This window comes from Melozone crissalis, unplaced genomic scaffold (genome assembly GCF_028551555.1).
Source record: "Melozone crissalis strain CALT ecotype California unplaced genomic scaffold, PUWL_Pcris_2 ptg000056l_1, whole genome shotgun sequence".
In the NCBI taxonomy this organism is placed as follows: Eukaryota; Metazoa; Chordata; class Aves; order Passeriformes; family Passerellidae; genus Melozone; species Melozone crissalis.
Genome location: NW_026535834.1, coordinates 5946476 through 5967939, shown reverse-complemented (window position 1 = coordinate 5967939; position 21464 = coordinate 5946476).

The window sequence follows — 21464 nt, the reverse complement described above, 5'->3', positions numbered from 1 at the left end:
TGTTGGTCCTTTGCAATGCAGCTCATTTCCCCACAGCCAATTTTTTGAAGACACTAAAATTGCCGATTTTCTGGTTTTTTTCAGTTGCATTTCATTTGATCCTATCTCCTTTCCAGAGTGTTTGTAAGCCTTTCTTTTCAGGGTCGCAAGATTCCCTATCCCTTCTTGAAAGGAAATGAAATTTCCTTTCGGGAAGGGAAAGGGAATCTTGCGATTTCAATGGGGACCACTAGAGGAATCTTTGGTGCTTCTCCCTGCCCTTGTAGGCATTCCATGCCTTTTGATGGCTTTGACTTAGGGACCGATTTTTTTCTTTTTTTTTTTCTTTTTTCAGGTATCACCGCCATGTCCCTCATATCTTCCCCTCCCAGTTGTGTCTTCCTCCTTGACGTTTTCCTCTGCTTTTGCAACATCTGTGAGCTGAATTTTGGCATGTTTTTGTGTTTTACACTGCACCTGATAGAATCCCGGTCCATTTTCTTGTCATCGGGGAATTTCCCAAATTTGCATTTTTCTCCTCCAATTGCAATTCCTTTGATGCCATCTCCATTCCAGCGTGTTTGTAAGTCCTTCTTTTCTCTTTTGGCCTTCAGTGGGGACCAATTTGGGCAAGCTGTGCTACATGTGCCTGCACTTGATGGCATATGGCCTGCCTGCATTTCCATGTTTGTCAGTTTGGCAAGGAATTTGTTGGTTTTTTTTAAGTCCCCATGCCATGTCCCTCATATCTATCTCCCTATGGTGTGTACTCCTCGTTGACATTTCCCCCTGCTTTTGCAACGTCTGAGAGCTTACTTTTGGCATGTGTTGGTCCTTTGCAATGCAGCTCATTTCCCCACAGCCAATTTTTTGAAGACACTAAAATTGCCGATTTTCTGGTTTTTTTCAGTTGCATTTCATTTGATCCTATCTCCTTTCCAGAGTGTTTGTAAGCCTTTCTTTACAGGGTCGCAAGATTCCCTTTCCCTTCCCGAAAGGAAATTTCATTGCCTTTCGGGAAGGGAAAGGGGATCTTGCGATTTCAATGGGGACCACTAGAGGAATCTTTGGTGCTTGTCCCTGCCCTTGTAGGCATTCCATGCCTTTTGATGGCTTTGACTTAGGGACAGATTTTTTCCTTGTTTTTTTTCTTTTTTCAGGTATCACCGCCATGTCCCTCATATCTTCCCCTCCCAGTTGTGTCTTCCTCCTTGATGTTTTCCTCTGCTTTTGCAACATCTGTGAGCTTAGTTTTGGCATGTTTTTGTGTTTTGCACTGCACCTGATAGAATCCCGGTCCATTTTCTTGTCATCGGGGAATTTCCCAAATTTGCATTTTTCTCCTCCAATTGGAATTCCTTTGATGCCATCTCCATTCCAGCGTGTTTGTAAGTCCTTCTTTTCTCTTTTGACCTTCAGTGGGGACCAATTTGGGCAAGCTGTGCTGCATGTGCCTGCGCATGATGGCATATGGCCTGCCTGCATTTCCATGTTTTTCAGTTTGGCAAGGAATTTTTTTTTTTTTTAAGTCCCCATGCCATGTCCCTCATATCTTTCTCCCTATGGTGTGTACTCCTCGTTGACATTTCCACCTGCTTTTGCAACGTCTGAGAGCTTAGTTTTGCCATGTGTTGGTCCTTTGCAATGCAGCTCATTTCCCCACAGCCAATTTTTTGAAGACACTAAAATTGCCGATTTTCTGTTTTTTTTCAGTTGCATTTCATTTGATCCTATCTCCTTTCCAGAGTGTTTGTAAGCCTTTCTTTTCAGGGTCGCAAGATTCCCTTTCCCTTCCCGAAAGGAAATTTCATTGCCTTTCGGGAAGGGAAAGGGAATCTTGCGATTTCAATGGGGACCACTAGAGGAACCTTTGGTGCTTGTCCCTGCCCTTGTAGGCATTCCATGCCTTTTGATGGCTTTGACTTAGGGACCGATTTTTTTCTCTTTTTTTTCTTTTTTCAGGTATCACCGCCATGTCCCTCATATCTTCCCCTCCAAGTTGTGTCTTCCTCCTTGACGTTTTCCTCTGCTTTTGCAACATCTGTGAGCTTAGTTTTGGCATGTTTTTGTGGTTTGCACTGCACCTGATAGAATCCCGGTCCATTTTCTTGTCATCGGGGAATTTCCCAAATTTGCATTTTTCTCCTCCAATTGCAATTCCTTTGATGCCATCTCCATTCCAGCGTGTTTGTAAGTCCTTCTTTTCTCTTTTGGCCTTCAGTGGGGACCAATTTGGGCAAGCTGTGCTGCATGTGCCTGCACTTGATGGCATATGGCCTGCCTGCATTTCCATGTTTTTCAGTTTGGCAAGGAATTTCTTTTTTTTTAAGTCCCCATGCCATGTCCCTCATATCTTTCTCCCTATGGCGTGTACTCCTCGTTGACATTTCCCCCTGCTTTTGCAACGTCTGAGAGCTTACTTTTGGCATGTGTTGGTCCTTTGCAATGCAGCTCATTTCCCCACAGCCAATTTTTTGAAGACACTAAAATTGCCGATTTTCTGGTTTTTTTCAGTTGCATTTCATTTGATCCTATCTCCTTTCCAGAGTGTTTGTAAGCCTTTCTTTTCAGGGTCGCAAGATTCCCTTTCCCTTCCCGAAAGGAAATGAAATTTCCTTTCGGGAAGGGAAAGGGAATCTTGCGATTTCAATGGGGACCACTAGAGGAACCTTTGGTGCTTGTCCCTGCCCTTGTAGGCATTCCATGCCTTTCGATGGCTTTGACTTTGGGACAGATTTTTTCCTTGTTTTTTTTCTTTTTTCAGGTATCACCGCCATGTCCCTCATATCTTCCCCTCCCAGTTGTGTCTTCCTCCTTGACGTTTTCCTCTGCTTTTGCAACATCTGTGAGCTCAGTTTTGGCATGTTTTTGTGTTTTGCACTGCACCTGATAGAATCCCGGTCCATTCTCTTGTCATCGGGGAATTTCCCAAATTTGCATTTTTCTCCTCCAATTGCAATTCCTTTGATGCCATCTCCATTCCAGCGTGTTTGTAAGTCCTTCTTTTCTCTTTTGGCCTTCAGTGGGGACCAATTTGGGCAAGCTGTGCTGCATGTGCCTGCACTTGATGGCATATGGCCTGCCTGCATTTCCATGTTTTTCAGTTTGGCAAGGAATTTCTTTTTTTTTTAAGTCCCCATGCCATGTCCCTCATATCTTTCTCCCTATGGCGTGTACTCCTCGTTGACATTTCCCCCTGCTTTTGCAACGTCTGAGAGCTTACTTTTGGCATGTGTTGGTCCTTTGCAATGCAGCTCATTTCCCCACAGCCAATTTTTTGAAGACACTAAAAGTGCCGATTTTCTGGTTTTTTTCAGTTGCATTTCATTTGATCCTATCTCCTTTCCAGAGTGTTTGTAAGCCTTTCTTTTCAGGGTCGCAAGATTCCCTTTCCCTTCCCGAAAGGAAATTTCATTTCCTTTCGGGAAGGGAAAGGGAATCTTGCGATTTCAATGGGGACCACTAGAGGAATCTTTGGTGCTTGTCCCTGCCCTTGTAGGCATTCCATGCCTTTTGATGGCTTTGACTTAGGGACAGATTTTTTTCTTTTTTTTTTTTCTTTTTTCAGGTATCACCGCCATGTCCCTCATATCTTCCCCTCCCAGTTGTGTCTTCCTCCTTGACGTTTTCCTCTGCTTTTGCAACATCTGTGAGCTTAGTTTTGGCATGTTTTTGTGTTTTGCACTGCACCTGATAGAATCCCGGTCCATTTTCTTGTCATCGGGGAATTTCCCAAATTTGCATTTTTTCTCCTCCAATTGCAATTCCTTTGATGCCATCTCCATTCCAGCGTGTTTGGAAGTCCTTCTTTTCTCTTTTGGCCTTCACTGGGGACCAATTTGGGCAAGCTGTGCTGCATGTGCCTGCACTTGATGGCATATGGCCTGCCTGCATTTCCATGTTTTTCAGTTTGGCAAGGAATTTTTTGGTTTTTTTTAAGTCCCCATGCCATGTCCCTCATATCTTTCTCCCTATGGCGTGTACTCCTCGTTGACATTTCCCCCTGCTTTTGCAACGTCTGAGAGCTTACTTTTGGCATGTGTTGGTCCTTTGCAATGCAGCTCATTTCCCCACAGCCAATTTTTTGAAGACACTAAAATTGCCGATTTTCTGGTTTTTTTCAGTTGCATTTCATTTGATCCTATCTCCTTTCCAGAGTGTTTGTAAGCCTTTCTTTACAGGGTCGCAAGATTCCCTTTCCCTTCCCGAAAGGAAATTTCATTTCCTTTCGGGAAGGGAAAGGGGATCTTGCGATTTCAATGGGGACCACTAGAGGAATCTTTGGTGCTTGTCCCTGCCCTTGTAGGCATTCCATGCCTTTTGATGGCTTTGACTTAGGGACAGATTTTTTTCTTTTTTTTTTTCTTTTTTCAGGTATCACCGCCATGTCCCTCATATCTTCCCCTCCAAGTTGTGTCTTCCTCCTTGACGTTTTCCTCTGCTTTTGCAACATCTGTGTGCTGAGTTTTGGCATATTTTTGTGTTTTACACTGCACCTGATGGAATCCCGGTCCATTTTCTTGTCATCGGGGAATTTCCCAAATTTGCATTTTTCTCCTCCAATTGCAATTCCTTTGATGCCATCTCCATTCCAGCGTGTTTGTAAGTCCTTCTTTTCTCTTTTGGCCTTCAGTGGGGACCAATTTGGGCAAGCTGTGCTGCATGTGCCTGCACTTGATGGCATATGGCCTGCCTGCATTTCCATGTTTTTCAGTTTGGCAAGGAATTTTTTTTTTTTTTAAGTCCCCATGCCATGTCCCTCATATCTTTCTCCCTATGGCGTGTACTCCTCGTTGACATTTCCCCCTGCTTTTGCAACGTCTGAGAGCTTACTTTTGCCATGTGTTGGTCCTTTGCAATGCAGCTCATTTCCCCACAGCCAATTTTTTGAAGACACTAAAATTGCCGATTTTCTGGTTTTTTTCAGTTGCATTTCATTTGATCCTATCTCCTTTCCAGAGTGTTTCTAAGCCTTTCTTTTCAGGGTCGCAAGATTCCATTTCCCTTCCCGAAAGGAAATGAAATTTCCTTTCGGGAAGGGAAAGGGAATCTTGCGATTTCAATGGGGACCACTAGAGGAATCTTTGGTGCTTGTCCCTGCCCTTGTAGGCATTCCATGCCTTTTGATGGCTTTGACTTAGGGACCGATTTTTTTCTTTTTTTTTTTCTTTTTTCAGGTATCACCGCCATGTCCCTCATATCTTCCCCTCCCAGTTGTGTCTTCCTCCTTGACGTTTTCCTCTGCTTTTGCAACATCTGTGAGCTTAGTTTTGGCATGTTTTTGTGTTTTACACTGCACCTGATAGAATCCCGGTCCATTTTCTTGTCATCGGGGAATTTCCAAAATTTGCATTTTTTTCTCCTCCAATTGCAATTCCTTTGATGCCATCTCCATTCCAGCGTGTTTGTAAGTCCTTCTTTTCTCTTTTGGCCTTCAGTGGGGACCAATTTGGGCAAGCTGTGCTGCATGTGCCTGCACTTGATGGCATATGGCCTGCCTGCATTTCCATGTTTTTCAGTTTGGCAAGGAATTTCTTTTTTTTTTAAGTCCCCATGCCATGTCCCTCATATCTTTCTCCCTATGGCGTGTACTCCTCGTTGACATTTCCCCCTGCTTTTGCAACGTCTGAGAGCTTACTTTTGGCATGTGTTGGTCCTTTGCAACGCAGCTCATTTCCCCACAGCCAATTTTTTGAAGACACTAAAATTGCCGATTTTCTGGTTTTTTTCAGTTGCATTTCATTTGATCCTATCTCCTTTCCAGAGTGTTTGTAAGCCTTTCTTTTCTGGGTCGCAAGATTCCCTTTCCCTTCCCGAAAGGAAATTTCATTTCCTTTCGGGAAGGGAAAGGGAATCTTGCGATTTCAATGGGGACCACTAGAGGAACCTTTGGTGCTTGTCCCTGCCCTTGTAGGCATTCCATGCCTTTTGATGGCTTTGACTTAGGGACCGATTTTTTTCTTTTTTTTTTCTTTTTTCAGGTATCACCGCCATGTCCCTCATATCTTCCCCTCCCAGTTGTGTCTTCCTCCTTGACGTTTTCCTCTGCTTTTGCAACATCTGTGAGCTTAGTTTTGGCATGTTTTTGTGTTTTCCACTGCACCTGATAGAATCCCGGTCCATTTTCTTGTCATCGGGGAATTTCACAAATTTGCAATTTTTTCTCCTCCAATTGCAATTCCTTTGATGCCATCTCCATTCCAGCGTGTTTGTAAGTCCTTCTTTTCTCTTTTGGCCTTCAGTGGGGACCAATTTGGGCAAGCTGTGCTGCATGTGCCTGCACTTGATGGCATATGGCCTGCCTGCATTTCCATGTTTTTCAGTTTGGCAAGGAATTTCTTTTTTTTTTAAGTCCCCATGCCATGTCCCTCATATCTTTCTCCCTATGGCGTGTACTCCTCGTTGACATTTCCCCCTGCTTTTGCAACGTCTGAGAGCTTACTTTTGGCATGTGTTGGTCCTTTGCAATGCAGCTCATTTCCCCACAGCCAATTTTTTGAAGACACTAAAAGTGCCGATTTTCTGGTTTTTTTCAGTTGCATTTCATTTGATCCTATCTCCTTTCCAGAGTGTTTGTAAGCCTTTCTTTTCAGGGTCGCAAGATTCCCTTTCCCTTCCCGAAAGGAAATTTCATTTCCTTTCGGGAAGGGAAAGGGAATCTTGCGATTTCAATGGGGACCACTAGAGGAATCTTTGGTGCTTGTCCCTGCCCTTGTAGGCATTCCATGCCTTTTGATGGCTTTGACTTAGGGACAGATTTTTTTCTTTTTTTTTTTTCTTTTTTCAGGTATCACCGCCATGTCCCTCATATCTTCCCCTCCCAGTTGTGTCTTCCTCCTTGACGTTTTCCTCTGCTTTTGCAACATCTGTGAGCTTAGTTTTGGCATGTTTTTGTGTTTTGCACTGCACCTGATAGAATCCCGGTCCATTTTCTTGTCATCGGGGAATTTCCCAAATTTGCATTTTTTCTCCTCCAATTGCAATTCCTTTGATGCCATCTCCATTCCAGGGTGTTTGGAAGTCCTTCTTTTCTCTTTTGGCCTTCACTGGGGACCAATTTGGGCAAGCTGTGCTGCATGTGCCTGCACTTGATGGCATATGGCCTGCCTGCATTTCCATGTTTTTCAGTTTGGCAAGGAATTTTTTGGTTTTTTTTAAGTCCCCATGCCATGTCCCTCATATCTTTCTCCCTATGGCGTGTACTCCTCGTTGACATTTCCCCCTGCTTTTGCAATGTCTGAGAGCTTACTTTTGCCATGTGTTGGTCCTTTGCAATGCAGCTCATTTCCCCACAGCCAATTTTTTGAAGACACTAAAATTGCCGATTTTCTGGTTTTTTTCAGTTGCATTTCATTTGATCCTATCTCCTTTCCAGAGTGTTTGTATGCCTTTCTTTTCAGGGTCGCAAGATTCCCTTTCCCTTCTTGAAAGGAAATGAAATTTCCTTTCGGGAAGGGAAAGGGAATCTTGCGATTTCAATGGGGACCACTAGAGGAACCTTTGGTGCTTGTCCCTGCCCTTGTAGGCATTCCATGCCTTTTGATGGCTTTGACTTAGGGACCGATTTTTTTCTTTTTTTTTTTCTTTTTTCAGGTATCACCGCCATGTCCCCCATATCTTCCCCTCCAAGTTGTGTCTTCCTCCTTGACGTTTTCCTCTGCTTTTGCAACATCTGTGAGCTTAGTTTTGGCATGTTTTTGTGTTTTGCACTGCACCTGATAGAATCCCGGTCCATTTTCTTGTCATCGGGGAATTTCCCAAATTTTCATTTTTTCTCCTCCAATTGCAATTCCTTTGATGCCATCTCCACTCCAGCGTGTTTGTAAGTCCTTCTTTTCTCTTTTGGCCTTCAGTGGGGACCAATTTGGGCAAGCTGTGCTGCATGTGCCTGCACTTGATGGCATATGGCCTGCCTGCATTTCCATGTTTTTCAGTTTGGCAAGGAATTTGTTGGTTTTTTTTAAGTCCCCATGCCATGTCCCTCATATCTTTCTCCCTATGGCGTGTACTCCTCGTTGACATTTCCCCCTGCTTTTGCAATGTCTGAGAGCTTACTTTTGCCATGTGTTGGTCCTTTGCAACGCAGCTCATTTCCCCACAGCCAATTTTGTGAAGACACTAAAATTGCCGATTTTCTGTTTTTTTTCAGTTGCATTTCATTTGATCCTATCTCCTTTCCAGAGTGTTTGTATGCCTTTCTTTTCAGGGTCGCAAGATTCCCTTTCCCTTCTTGAAAGGAAATGAAATTTCCTTTCGGGAAGGGAAAGGGAATCTTGCGATTTCAATGGGGACCACTAGAGGAACCTTTGGTGCTTGTCCCTGCCCTTGTAGGCATTCCATGCCTTTTGATGGCTTTGACTTAGGGACAGATATTTTTCTTTTTTTTTTTCTTTTTTCAGGTATCACCGCCATGTCCCTCATACCTTCCCCTCCAAGTTGTGTCTTCCTCCTTGACGTTTTCCTCTGCTTTTGCAACATCTGTGAGCTTAGTTTTGGCATGTTTTTGTGTTTTGCACTGCACCTGATAGAATCCCGGTCCATTTTCTTGTCATCGGGGAATTTCCCAAATTTGCATTTTTCTCCTCCAATTGCAATTCCTTTGATGCCATCTCCATTCCAGCGTGTTTGTAAGTCCTTCTTTTCTCTTTTGGCCTTCAGTGGGGACCAATTTGGGCAAGCTGTGCTGCATGTGCCTGCACTTGATGGCATATGGCCTGCCTGCATTTCCATGTTTTACAGTTTGGCAAGGAATTTCTTTTTTTTTTAAGTCCCCATGCCATGTCCCTCATATCTTTCTCCCTATGGCGTGTACTCCTCGTTGACATTTCCCCCTGCTTTTGCAACGTCTGAGAGCTTACTTTTGGCATGTGTTGGTCCTTTGCAATGCAGCTCATTTCCCCACAGCCAATTTTTTGAAGACACTAAAAGTGCCGATTTTCTGGTTTTTTTCAGTTGCATTTCATTTGATCCTATCTCCTTTCCAGAGTGTTTGTAAGCCTTTCTTTTCAGGGTCGCAAGATTCCCTATCCCTTCTTGAAAGGAAATGAAATTTCCTTTCGGGAAGGGAAAGGGAATCTTGCGATTTCAATGGGGACCACTAGAGGAATCTTTGGTGCTTCTCCCTGCCCTTGTAGGCATTCCATGCCTTTTGATGGCTTTGACTTAGGGACAGATTTTTTTCTTTTTTTTTTCTTTTTTCAGGTATCACCGCCATGTCCCTCATATCTTCCCCTCCCAGTTGTGTCTTCCTCCTTGACGTTTTCCTCTGCTTTTGCAACATCTGTGAGCTTAGTTTTGGCATGTTTTTGTGTTTTGCACTGCACCTGATAAAATCCCGGTCCATTTTCTTGTCATCGGGGAATTTCCCAAATTTTCATTTTTTCTCCTCCAATTGCAATTCCTTTGATGCCATCTCCATTCCAGCGTGTTTGTAAGTCCTTCTTTTCTCTTTTGGCCTTCAGTGTGGACCAATTTGGGCAAGCTGTGCTGCATGTGCCTGCACTTGATGGCATATGGCCTGCCTGCATTTCCATGTTTTTCAGTTTGGCAAGGAATTTTTTTTTTTTTTAAGTCCCCATGCCATGTCCCTCATATCTTTCTCCCTATGGCGTGTACTCCTCGTTGACATTTCCCCCTGCTTTTGCAACGTCTGAGAGCTTACTTTTGGCATGTGTTGGTCCTTTGCAATGCAGCTCATTTCCCCACAGCCAATTTTTTGAAGACACTAAAAGTGCCGATTTTCTGGTTTTTTTCAGTTGCATTTCATTTGATCCTATCTCCTTTCCAGAGTGTTTCTAAGCCTTTCTTTTCAGGGTCGCAAGATTCCCTTTCCCTTCCCGAAAGGAAATTTCATTTCCTTTCGGGAAGGGAAAGGGAATCTTGCGATTTCAATGGGGGACCACTAGAGGAATCTTTGGTGCTTGTCCCTGCCCTTGTAGGCATTCCATGCCTTTTGATGGCTTTGACTTAGGGACAGATTTTTTTCTTTTTTTTTTCTTTTTTCAGGTATCAGCGCCATGTCCCTCATATCTTCCCCTCCCAGTTGTGTCTTCCTCCTTGACGTTTTCCTCTGCTTTTGCAACATCTGTGAGCTTAGTTTTGGCATGTTTTTGTCTTTTGCACTGCACCTGATAGAATCCCGGTCCATTTTCTTGTCATCGGGGAATTTCCCAAATTTTCATTTTTTCTCATCCAATTGCAATTCCTTTGATGCCATCTCCATTCCAGCGTGTTTGGAAGTCCTTCTTTTCTCTTTTGGCCTTCACTGGGGACCAATTTGGGCAAGCTGTGCTGCATGTGCCTGCACTTGATGGCATATGGCCTGCCTGCATTTCCATGTTTTTCAGTTTGGCAAGGAATTTCTTTTTTCTTTAAGTCCCCATGCCATGTCCCTCATATCTTTCTCCCTATGGCGTGTACTCCTCGTTGACATTTCCCCCTGCTTTTGCAACGTCTGAGAGCTTACTTTTGGCATGTGTTGGTCCTTTGCAATGCAGCTCATTTCCCCACAGCCAATTTTTTGAAGACACTAAAAGTGCCGATTTTCTGGTTTTTTTCAGTTGCATTTCATTTGATCCTATCTCCTTTCCAGAGTGTTTGTAAGCCTTTCTTTTCTGGGTCGCAAGATTCCCTTTCCCTTCCCGAAAGGAAATTTCATTTCCTTTCGGGAAGGGAAAGGGAATCTTGCGATTTCAATGGGGACCACTAGAGGAATCTTTGGTGCTTGTCCCTGCCCTTGTAGGCATTCCATGCCTTTTGATGGCTTTGACTTAGGGACAGATATTTTTCTTTTTTTTTTTCTTTTTTCAGGTATCACCGCCATGTCCCTCATACCTTCCCCTCCAAGTTGTGTCTTCCTCCTTGACGTTTTCCTCTGCTTTTGCAACATCTGTGAGCTTAGTTTTGGCATGTTTTTGTGTTTTGCACTGCACCTGATAGAATCCCGGTCCATTTTCTTGTCATCGGGGAATTTCCCAAATTTGCATTTTTCTCCTCCAATTGCAATTCCTTTGATGCCATCTCCATTCCAGCGTGTTTGTAAGTCCTTCTTTTCTCTTTTGGCCTTCAGTGGGGACCAATTTGGGCAAGCTGTGCTGCATGTGCCTGCACTTGATGGCATATGGCCTGCCTGCATTTCCATGTTTTACAGTTTGGCAAGGAATTTCTTTTTTTTTTAAGTCCCCATGCCATGTCCCTCATATCTTTCTCCCTATGGCGTGTACTCCTCGTTGACATTTCCCCCTGCTTTTGCAACGTCTGAGAGCTTACTTTTGGCATGTGTTGGTCCTTTGCAATGCAGCTCATTTCCCCACAGCCAATTTTTTGAAGACACTAAAAGTGCCGATTTTCTGGTTTTTTTCAGTTGCATTTCATTTGATCCTATCTCCTTTCCAGAGTGTTTGTAAGCCTTTCTTTTCAGGGTCGCAAGATTCCCTATCCCTTCTTGAAAGGAAATGAAATTTCCTTTCGGGAAGGGAAAGGGAATCTTGCGATTTCAATGGGGACCACTAGAGGAATCTTTGGTGCTTCTCCCTGCCCTTGTAGGCATTCCATGCCTTTTGATGGCTTTGACTTAGGGACAGATTTTTTTCTTTTTTTTTTCTTTTTTCAGGTATCACCGCCATGTCCCTCATATCTTCCCCTCCCAGTTGTGTCTTCCTCCTTGACGTTTTCCTCTGCTTTTGCAACATCTGTGAGCTTAGTTTTGGCATGTTTTTGTGTTTTGCACTGCACCTGATAAAATCCCGGTCCATTTTCTTGTCATCGGGGAATTTCCCAAATTTTCATTTTTTCTCCTCCAATTGCAATTCCTTTGATGCCATCTCCATTCCAGCGTGTTTGTAAGTCCTTCTTTTCTCTTTTGGCCTTCAGTGTGGACCAATTTGGGCAAGCTGTGCTGCATGTGCCTGCACTTGATGGCATATGGCCTGCCTGCATTTCCATGTTTTTCAGTTTGGCAAGGAATTTTTTTTTTTTTTAAGTCCCCATGCCATGTCCCTCATATCTTTCTCCCTATGGCGTGTACTCCTCGTTGACATTTCCCCCTGCTTTTGCAACGTCTGAGAGCTTACTTTTGGCATGTGTTGGTCCTTTGCAATGCAGCTCATTTCCCCACAGCCAATTTTTGAAGACACTAAAAGTGCCGATTTCTGGTTTTTTTCAGTTGCATTTCATTTGATCCTATCTCCTTTCCAGAGTGTTTCTAAGCCTTTCTTTTCAGGGTCGCAAGATTCCCTTTCCCTTCCCGAAAGGAAATTTCATTTCCTTTCGGGAAGGGAAAGGGAATCTTGCGATTTCAATGGGGACCACTAGAGGAATCTTTGGTGCTTGTCCCTGCCCTTGTAGGCATTCCATGCCTTTTGATGGCTTTGACTTAGGGACAGATTTTTTTCTTTTTTTTTTCTTTTTTCAGGTATCAGCGCCATGTCCCTCATATCTTCCCCTCCCAGTTGTGTCTTCCTCCTTGACGTTTTCCTCTGCTTTTGCAACATCTGTGAGCTTAGTTTTGGCATGTTTTTGTCTTTTGCACTGCACCTGATAGAATCCCGGTCCATTTTCTTGTCATCGGGGAATTTCCCAAATTTTCATTTTTTCTCATCCAATTGCAATTCCTTTGATGCCATCTCCATTCCAGCGTGTTTGGAAGTCCTTCTTTTCTCTTTTGGCCTTCACTGGGGACCAATTTGGGCAAGCTGTGCTGCATGTGCCTGCACTTGATGGCATATGGCCTGCCTGCATTTCCATGTTTTTCAGTTTGGCAAGGAATTTCTTTTTCTTTAAGTCCCCATGCCATGTCCCTCATATCTTTCTCCCTATGGCGTGTACTCCTCGTTGACATTTCCCCCTGCTTTTGCAACGTCTGAGAGCTTACTTTTGGCATGTGTTGGTCCTTTGCAATGCAGCTCATTTCCCCACAGCCAATTTTTTGAAGACACTAAAAGTGCCGATTTTCTGGTTTTTTTCAGTTGCATTTCATTTGATCTATCTCCTTTCCAGAGTGTTTGTAAGCCTTTCTTTTCAGGGTCGCAAGATTCCCTTTCCTTCCCGAAAGGAAATGAAATTTCCTTTCGGGAAGGGAAAGGGAATCTTGCGATTTCAATGGGGACCCACTAGAGGAATCTTTGGTGCTTGTCCCTGCCCTTGTAGGCATTCCATGCCTTTTGATGGCTTTGACTTAGGGACAGATTTTTTTCTTTTTTTTTTTTCTTTTTCAGGTATCACCGCCATGTCCCTCATATCTTCCCCTCCCAGTTGTGTCTTCCTCCTTGACGTTTTCCTCTGCTTTTGCAACATCTGTGAGCTGAATTTTGGCATGTTTTTGTGTTTTCCACTGCACCTGATAGAATCCCGGTCCATTTTCTTGTCATCGGGGAATTTCCAAAATTTGCAATTTTTTCTCCTCCAATTGCAATTCCTTTGATGCCATCTCCATTCCAGCGTGTTTGTAAGTCCTTCTTTTCTCTTTTGGCCTTCAGTGGGGACCAATTTGGGCAAGCTGTGCTGCATGTGCCTGCACTTGATGGCATATGGCCTGCCTGCATTTCCATGTTTTTCAGTTTGGCAAGGAATTTCTTTTTTTTTTAAGTCCCCATGCCATGTCCCTCATATCTTTCTCCCTATGGCGTGTACTCCTCGTTGACATTTCCCCCTGCTTTTGCAACGTCTGAGAGCTTACTTTTGGCATGTGTTGGTCCTTTGCAATGCAGCTCATTTCCCCACAGCCAATTTTTGAAGACACTAAAAGTGCCGATTTTCTGGTTTTTTTCAGTTGCATTTCATTTGATCCTATCTCCTTTCCAGAGTGTTTGTAAGCCTTTCTTTTCAGGGTCGCAAGATTCCCTTTCCCTTCCCGAAAGGAAATTTTATTTCCTTTCGGGAAGGGAAAGGGAATCTTGCGATTTCAATGGGGACCACTAGAGGAATCTTTGGTGCTTGTCCCTGCCCTTGTAGGCATTCCATGCCTTTTGATGGCTTTGACTTAGGGACAGATTTTTTTCTTTTTTTTTTTTCTTTTTTCAGGTATCACCGCCATGTCCCTCATATCTTCCCCTCCCAGTTGTGTCTTCCTCCTTGACGTTTTCCTCTGCTTTTGCAACATCTGTGAGCTCAGTTTTGGCATGTTTTGTGTTTTGCACTGCACCTGATAGAATCCCGGTCCATTTTCTTGTCATCGGGGAATTTCCCAAATTTGCATTTTTTCTCCTCCAATTGCAATTCCTTTGATGCCATCTCCATTCCAGGGTGTTTGGAAGTCCTTCTTTTCTCTTTTGGCCTTCACTGGGGACCAATTTGGGCAAGCTGTGCTGCATGTGCCTGCACTTGATGGCATATGGCCTGCCTGCATTTCCATGTTTTTCAGTTTGGCAAGGAATTTTTTGGTTTTTTTTAAGTCCCCATGCCATGTCCCTCATATCTTTCTCCCTATGGCGTGTACTCCTCGTTGACATTTCCCCCTGCTTTTGCAATGTCTGAGAGCTTACTTTTGCCATGTGTTGGTCCTTTGCAATGCAGCTCATTTCCCCACAGCCAATTTTTTGAAGACACTAAAATTGCCGATTTTCTGGTTTTTTTCAGTTGCATTTCATTTGATCCTATCTCCTTTCCAGAGTGTTTGTATGCCTTTCTTTTCAGGGTCGCAAGATTCCCTTTCCCTTCTTGAAAGGAAATGAAATTTCCTTTCGGGAAGGGAAAGGGAATCTTGCGATTTCAATGGGGACCACTAGAGGAACCTTTGGTGCTTGTCCCTGCCCTTGTAGGCATTCCATGCCTTTTGATGGCTTTGACTTAGGGACCGATTTTTTTCTTTTTTTTTTTTCTTTTTTCAGGTATCACCGCCATGTCCCCCATATCTTCCCCTCCAAGTTGTGTCTTCCTCCTTGACGTTTTCCTCTGCTTTTGCAACATCTGTGAGCTTAGTTTTGGCATGTTTTTGTGGTTTGCACTGCACCTGATAGAATCCCGGTCCATTTTCTTGTCATCGGGGAATTTCCCAAATTTGCATTTTTTCTCCTCCAATTGCAATTCCTTTGATGCCATCTCCACTCCAGCGTGTTTGTAAGTCCTTCTTTTCTCTTTTGGCCTTCAGTGGGGACCAATTTGGGCAAGCTGTGCTGCATGTGCCTGCACTTGATGGCATATGGCCTGCCTGCATTTCCATGTTTTTCAGTTTGGCAAGGAATTTTTTGGTTTTTTTTAAGTCCCCATGCCATGTCCCTCATATCTTTCTCCCTATGGCGTGTACTCCTCGTTGACATTTCCCCCTGCTTTTGCAATGTCTGAGAGCTTACTTTTGCCATGTGTTGGTCCTTTGCAATGCAGCTCATTTCCCCACAGCCAATTTTGTGAAGACACTAAAATTGCCGATTTTCTGTTTTTTTTCAGTTGCATTTCATTTGATCCTATCTCCTTTCCAGAGTGTTTGTATGCCTTTCTTTTCAGGGTCGCAAGATTCCCTTTCCCTTCTTGAAAGGAAATGAAATTTCCTTTCGGGAAGGGAAAGGGAATCTTGCGATTTCAATGGGGACCACTAGAGGAACCTTTGGTGCTTGTCCCTGCCCTTGTAGGCATTCCATGCCTTTTGATGGCTTTGACTTAGGGACCGATTTTTTTCTTTTTTTTTTTCTTTTTTCAGGTATCACCGCCATGTCCCCCATATCTTCCCCTCCAAGTTGTGTCTTCCTCCTTGACGTTTTCCTCTGCTTTTGCAACATCTGTGAGCTTAGTTTTGGCATGTTTTTGTGGTTTGCACTGCACCTGATAGAATCCCGGTCCATTTTCTTGTCATCGGGGAATTTCACAAATTTGCATTTTTTCTCCTCCAATTGCAATTCCTTTGATGCCATCTCCACTCCAGCGTGTTTTTAAGTCCTTCTTTTCTCTTTTGGCCTTCACTGGGGACCAATTTGGGCAAGCTGTGCTGCATGTGCCTGCACTTGATGGCATATGGCCTGCCTGCATTTCCATGTTTTTCAGTTTGGCAAGGAATTTCTTTTTTTTTTAAGTCCCCATGCCATGTCCCTCATATCTTTCTCCCTATGGCGTGTACTCCTCGTTGACATTTCCCCCTGCTTTTGCAACGTCTGAGAGCTTACTTTTGGCATGTGTTGGTCCTTTGCAACGCAGCTCATTTCCCCACAGCCAATTTTTTGAAGACACTAAAATTGCCGATTTTCTGGTTTTTTTCAGTTGCATTTCATTTGATCCTATCTCCTTTCCAGAGTGTTTGTAAGCCTTTCTTTTCTGGGTCGCAAGATTCCCTTTCCCTTCCCGAAAGGAAATTTCATTTCCTTTCGGGAAGGGAAAGGGAATCTTGCGATTTCAATGGGGACCACTAGAGGAATCTTTGGTGCTTGTCCCTGCCCTTGTAGGCATTCCATGCCTTTTGATGGCTTTGACTTAGGGACAGATATTTTTCTTTTTTTTTTTCTTTTTTCAGGTATCACCGCCATGTCCCTCATACCTTCCCCTCCAAGTTGTGTCTTCCTCCTTGACGTTTTCCTCTGCTTTTGCAACATCTGTGAGCTTAGTTTTGGCATGTTTTTGTGTTTTGCACTGCACCTGATAAAATCCCGGTCCATTTTCTTGTCATCGGGGAATTTCCCAAATTTTCATTTTTTCTCCTCCAATTGCAATTCCTTTGATGCCATCTCCATTCCAGCGTGTTTGTAAGTCCTTCTTTTCTCTTTTGGCCTTCAGTGTGGACCAATTTGGGCAAGCTGTGCTGCATGTGCCTGCACTTGATGGCATATGGCCTGCCTGCATTTCCATGTTTTTCAGTTTGGCAAGGAATTTTTTTTTTTTTAAGTCCCCATGCCATGTCCCTCATATCTTTCTCCCTATGGCGTGTACTCCTCGTTGACATTTCCCCCTGCTTTTGCAACGTCTGAGAGCTTACTTTTGGCATGTGTTGGTCCTTTGCAATGCAGCTCATTTCCCCACAGCCAATTTTTTGAAGACACTAAAAGTGCCGATTTTCTGGTTTTTTTCAGTTGCATTTCATTTGATCCTATCTCCTTTCAGAGTGTTTCTAAGCCTTTCTTTTCAGGGTCGCAAGATTCCCTTTCCCTTCCCGAAGGAAATGAAATTTCCTTTCGGGAAGGGAAAGGGAATCTTGCGATTTCAATGGGACCACTAGAGGAATCTTTGGTGCTTGTCCCTGCCCTTGTAGGCATTCCATGCCTTTTGATGCTTTGGACTTAGGGACAGATTTTTTTCTTTTTTTTTTCTTTTTTCAGGTATCAGCGCCATGTCCCTCATATCTTCCCCTCCCAGTTGTGTCTTCCTCCTTGACGTTTTCCTCTGCTTTTGCAACATCTGTGAGCTTAGTTTTGGCATGTTTTTGTCTTTTGCACTGCACCTGATAGAATCCCGGTCCATTTCTTGTCATCGGGGAATTTCCCAAATTTTCATTTTTTCTCATCCAATTGCAATTCCTTTGATGCCATCTCCATTCCAGCGTGTTTGGAAGTCCTTCTTTTCTCTTTTGGCCTTCACTGGGGACCAATTTGGGCAAGCTGTGCTGCATGTGCCTGCACTTGATGGCATATGGCCTGCCTGCATTTCCATGTTTTTCAGTTTGGCAAGGAATTTCTTTTTTCTTTAAGTCCCCATGCCATGTCCCTCATATCTTTCTCCCTATGGCGTGTACTCCTCGTTGACATTTCCCCCTGCTTTTGCAACGTCTGAGAGCTTACTTTTGGCATGTGTTGGTCCTTTGCAATGCAGCTCATTTCCCCACAGCCAATTTTTTGAAGACACTAAAAGTGCCGATTTTCTGGTTTTTTTCAGTTGCATTTCATTTGATCCTATCTCCTTTCCAGAGTGTTTGTAAGCCTTTCTTTTCAGGGTCGCAAGATTCCCTTTCCCTTCCCGAAAGGAAATGAAATTTCCTTTCGGGAAGGGAAAGGGAATCTTGCGATTTCAATGGGGACCACTAGAGGAATCTTTGGTGCTTGTCCCTGCCCTTGTAGGCATTCCATGCCTTTTGATGGCTTTGACTTAGGGACAGATTTTTTTCTTTTTTTTTTTTCTTTTTTCAGGTATCACCGCCATGTCCCTCATATCTTCCCCTCCCAGTTGTGTCTTCCTCCTTGACGTTTTCCTCTGCTTTTGCAACATCTGTGAGCTGAATTTTGGCATGTTTTTGTGTTTTCCACTGCACCTGATAGAATCCCGGTCCATTTTCTTGTCATCGGGGAATTTCCAAAATTTGCAATTTTTTCTCCTCCAATTGCAATTCCTTTGATGCCATCTCCATTCCAGCGTGTTTGTAAGTCCTTCTTTTCTCTTTTGGCCTTCAGTGGGGACCAATTTGGGCAAGCTGTGCTGCATGTGCCTGCACTTGATGGCATATGGCCTGCCTGCATTTCCATGTTTTTCAGTTTGGCAAGGAATTTCTTTTTTTTTAAGTCCCCATGCCATGTCCCTCATATCTTTCTCCCTATGGCGTGTACTCCTCGTTGACATTTCCCCCTGCTTTTGCAACGTCTGAGAGCTTACTTTTGGCATGTGTTGGTCCTTTGCAATGCAGCTCATTTCCCCACAGCCAATTTTTTGAAGACACTAAAAGTGCCGATTTTCTGGTTTTTTTCAGTTGCATTTCATTTGATCCTATCTCCTTTCCAGAGTGTTTGTAAGCCTTTCTTTTCAGGGTCGCAAGATTCCCTTTCCCTTCCCGAAAGGAAATTTTATTTCCTTTCGGGAAGGGAAAGGGAATCTTGCGATTTCAATGGGGACCACTAGAGGAATCTTTGGTGCTTGTCCCTGCCCTTGTAGGCATTCCATGCCTTTTGATGGCTTTGACTTAGGGACAGATTTTTTTCTTTTTTTTTTTTCTTTTTTCAGGTATCACCGCCATGTCCCTCATATCTTCCCCTCCCAGTTGTGTCTTCCTCCTTGACGTTTTCCTCTGCTTTTGCAACATCTGTGAGCTTAGTTTTGGCATGTTTTTGTGTTTTGCACTGCACCTGATAGAATCCCGGTCCATTTTCTTGTCATCGGGGAATTTCCCAAATTTGCATTTTTTCTCCTCCAATTGCAATTCCTTTGATGCCATCTCCATTCCAGCGTGTTTGGAAGTCCTTCTTTTCTCTTTTGGCCTTCACTGGGGACCAATTTGGGCAAGCTGTGCTGCATGTGCCTGCACTTGATGGCATATGGCCTGCCTGCATTTCCATGTTTTTCAGTTTGGCAAGGAATTTTTTGGTTTTTTTTAAGTCCCCATGCCATGTCCCTCATATCTTTCTCCCTATGGCGTGTACTCCTCGTTGACATTTCCCCCTGCTTTTGCAATGTCTGAGAGCTTACTTTTGCCATGTGTTGGTCCTTTGCAATGCAGCTCATTTCCCCACAGCCAATTTTTTGAAGACACTAAAATTGCCGATTTTCTGTTTTTTTTCAGTTGCATTTCATTTGATCCTATCTCCTTTCCAGAGTGTTTGTATGCCTTTCTTTTCAGGGTCGCAAGATTCCCTTTCCCTTCTTGAAAGGAAATGAAATTTCCTTTCGGGAAGGGAAAGGGAATCTTGCGATTTCAATGGGGACCACTAGAGGAACCTTTGGTGCTTGTCCCTGCCCTTGTAGGCATTCCATGCCTTTTGATGGCTTTGACTTAGGGACCGATTTTTTTCTTTTTTTTTTTCTTTTTTCAGGTATCACCGCCATGTCCCCCATATCTTCCCCTCCAAGTTGTGTCTTCCTCCTTGACGTTTTCCTCTGCTTTTGCAACATCTGTGAGCTTAGTTTTGGCATGTTTTTGTGGTTTGCACTGCACCTGATAGAATCCCGGTCCATTTTCTTGTCATCGGGGAATTTCACAAATTTGCATTTTTTCTCCTCCAATTGCAATTCCTTTGATGCCATCTCCACTCCAGCGTGTTTTTAAGTCCTTCTTTTCTCTTTTGGCCTTCACTGGGGACCAATTTGGGCAAGCTGTGCTGCATGTGCCTGCACTTGATGGCATATGGCCTGCCTGCATTTCCATGTTTTTCAGTTTGGCAAGGAATTTCTTTTTTTTTTAAGTCCCCATGCCATGTCCCTCATATCTTTCTCCCTATGGCGTGTACTCCTCGTTGACATTTCCCCCTGCTTTTGCAACGTCTGAGAGCTTACTTTTGCCATGTGTTGGTCCTTTGCAATGCAGCTCATTTCCCCACAGCCAATTTTTTGAAGACACTAAAATTGCCGATTTTCTGGTTTTTTTCAGTTGCATTTCATTTGATCCTATCTCCTTTCCAGAGTGTTTGTAAGCCTTTCTTTTCAGGGTCGCAAGATTCCCTTTCCCTTCCAGAAAGGAAATTTCATTTCCTTTCGGGAAGGGAAAGGGAATCTTGCGATTTCAATGGGGACCACTAGAGGAATCTTTGGTGCTTGTCCCTGCCCTTGTAGGCATTCCATGCCTTTTGATGGCTTTGACTTAGGGACCGATTTTTTTCTTTTTTTTTTTCTTTTTTCAGGTATCACCGCCATGTCCCTCATATCTTCCCCTCCAAGTTGTGTCTTCCTCCTTGACGTTTTCCTCTGCTTTTGCAACATCTGTGAGCTTAGTTTTGGCATGTTTTTGTGTTTTGCACTGCACCTGATAGAATCCCGGTCCATTTTCTTGTCATCGGGGAATTTCCCATATTTGCATTTTTCTCCTCCAATTGCAATTCCTTTGATGCCATCTCCATTCCAGCGTGTTTGTAAGTCCTTCTTTTCTCTTTTGACCTTCATTGGGGACCAATTTGGGCAAGCTGTGCTGCATGTGCCCGTGCTTGATGGCATATGGCCTGCCTGCATTTCCATGTTTTCAGTTTGGCAAGGAATTTTTTTTTTTTTTTTAAGTCACCATGCCATGTCCCTCATATCTATCTCCCTATGGTGTGTACTCCTCGTTGACATTTCCCCCTGCTTTTGCAACGTCTGAGAGCTTACTTTTGGCATGTGTTGGTCCTTTGCAATGAAGCCATTCATTACAATGAACAGTAGTTTCCGAGGAATAAAAGAATTAAAAGATCTGAGGAATAAAAGAATTAAAAGACACTCTATCAAGGGAAACACAGTAGTTAATAAATAACCTAAAATACATTGTTTGGGAAAACTTTGATTAGATAAGTTAATAATCTAAAATACACTCACAAAAGAAACTTTGGAATTAGAATATTTGAAGAAGCGAAAGTAGAAGCCAAAAAGTTAAGGTGACCTGCCAAGCCGTCAGAATCAAGCCAAGTGCAACAGTGATTTCTGCCAAGTCATGGAAAAACATGCCAAGGATGACAGGAAAATGCCCAAAGTAGGAGAAGCTTAAAATTTAACCAAGGAAGACCAAGACTTCCCGGAAGACTCCGCCTATATTCCTACCTGCCTATGAATATGCATGTAATAAATGATGTAATTCTTGTTCAAAATTGTATAAAAACCTGCTTTTGCTGTACCTAATTTAGAAATCCACTTGGTGATTTCTCCAACGCGTTGTCAATAAATACCTCCTGCCTATAGACCTCAAA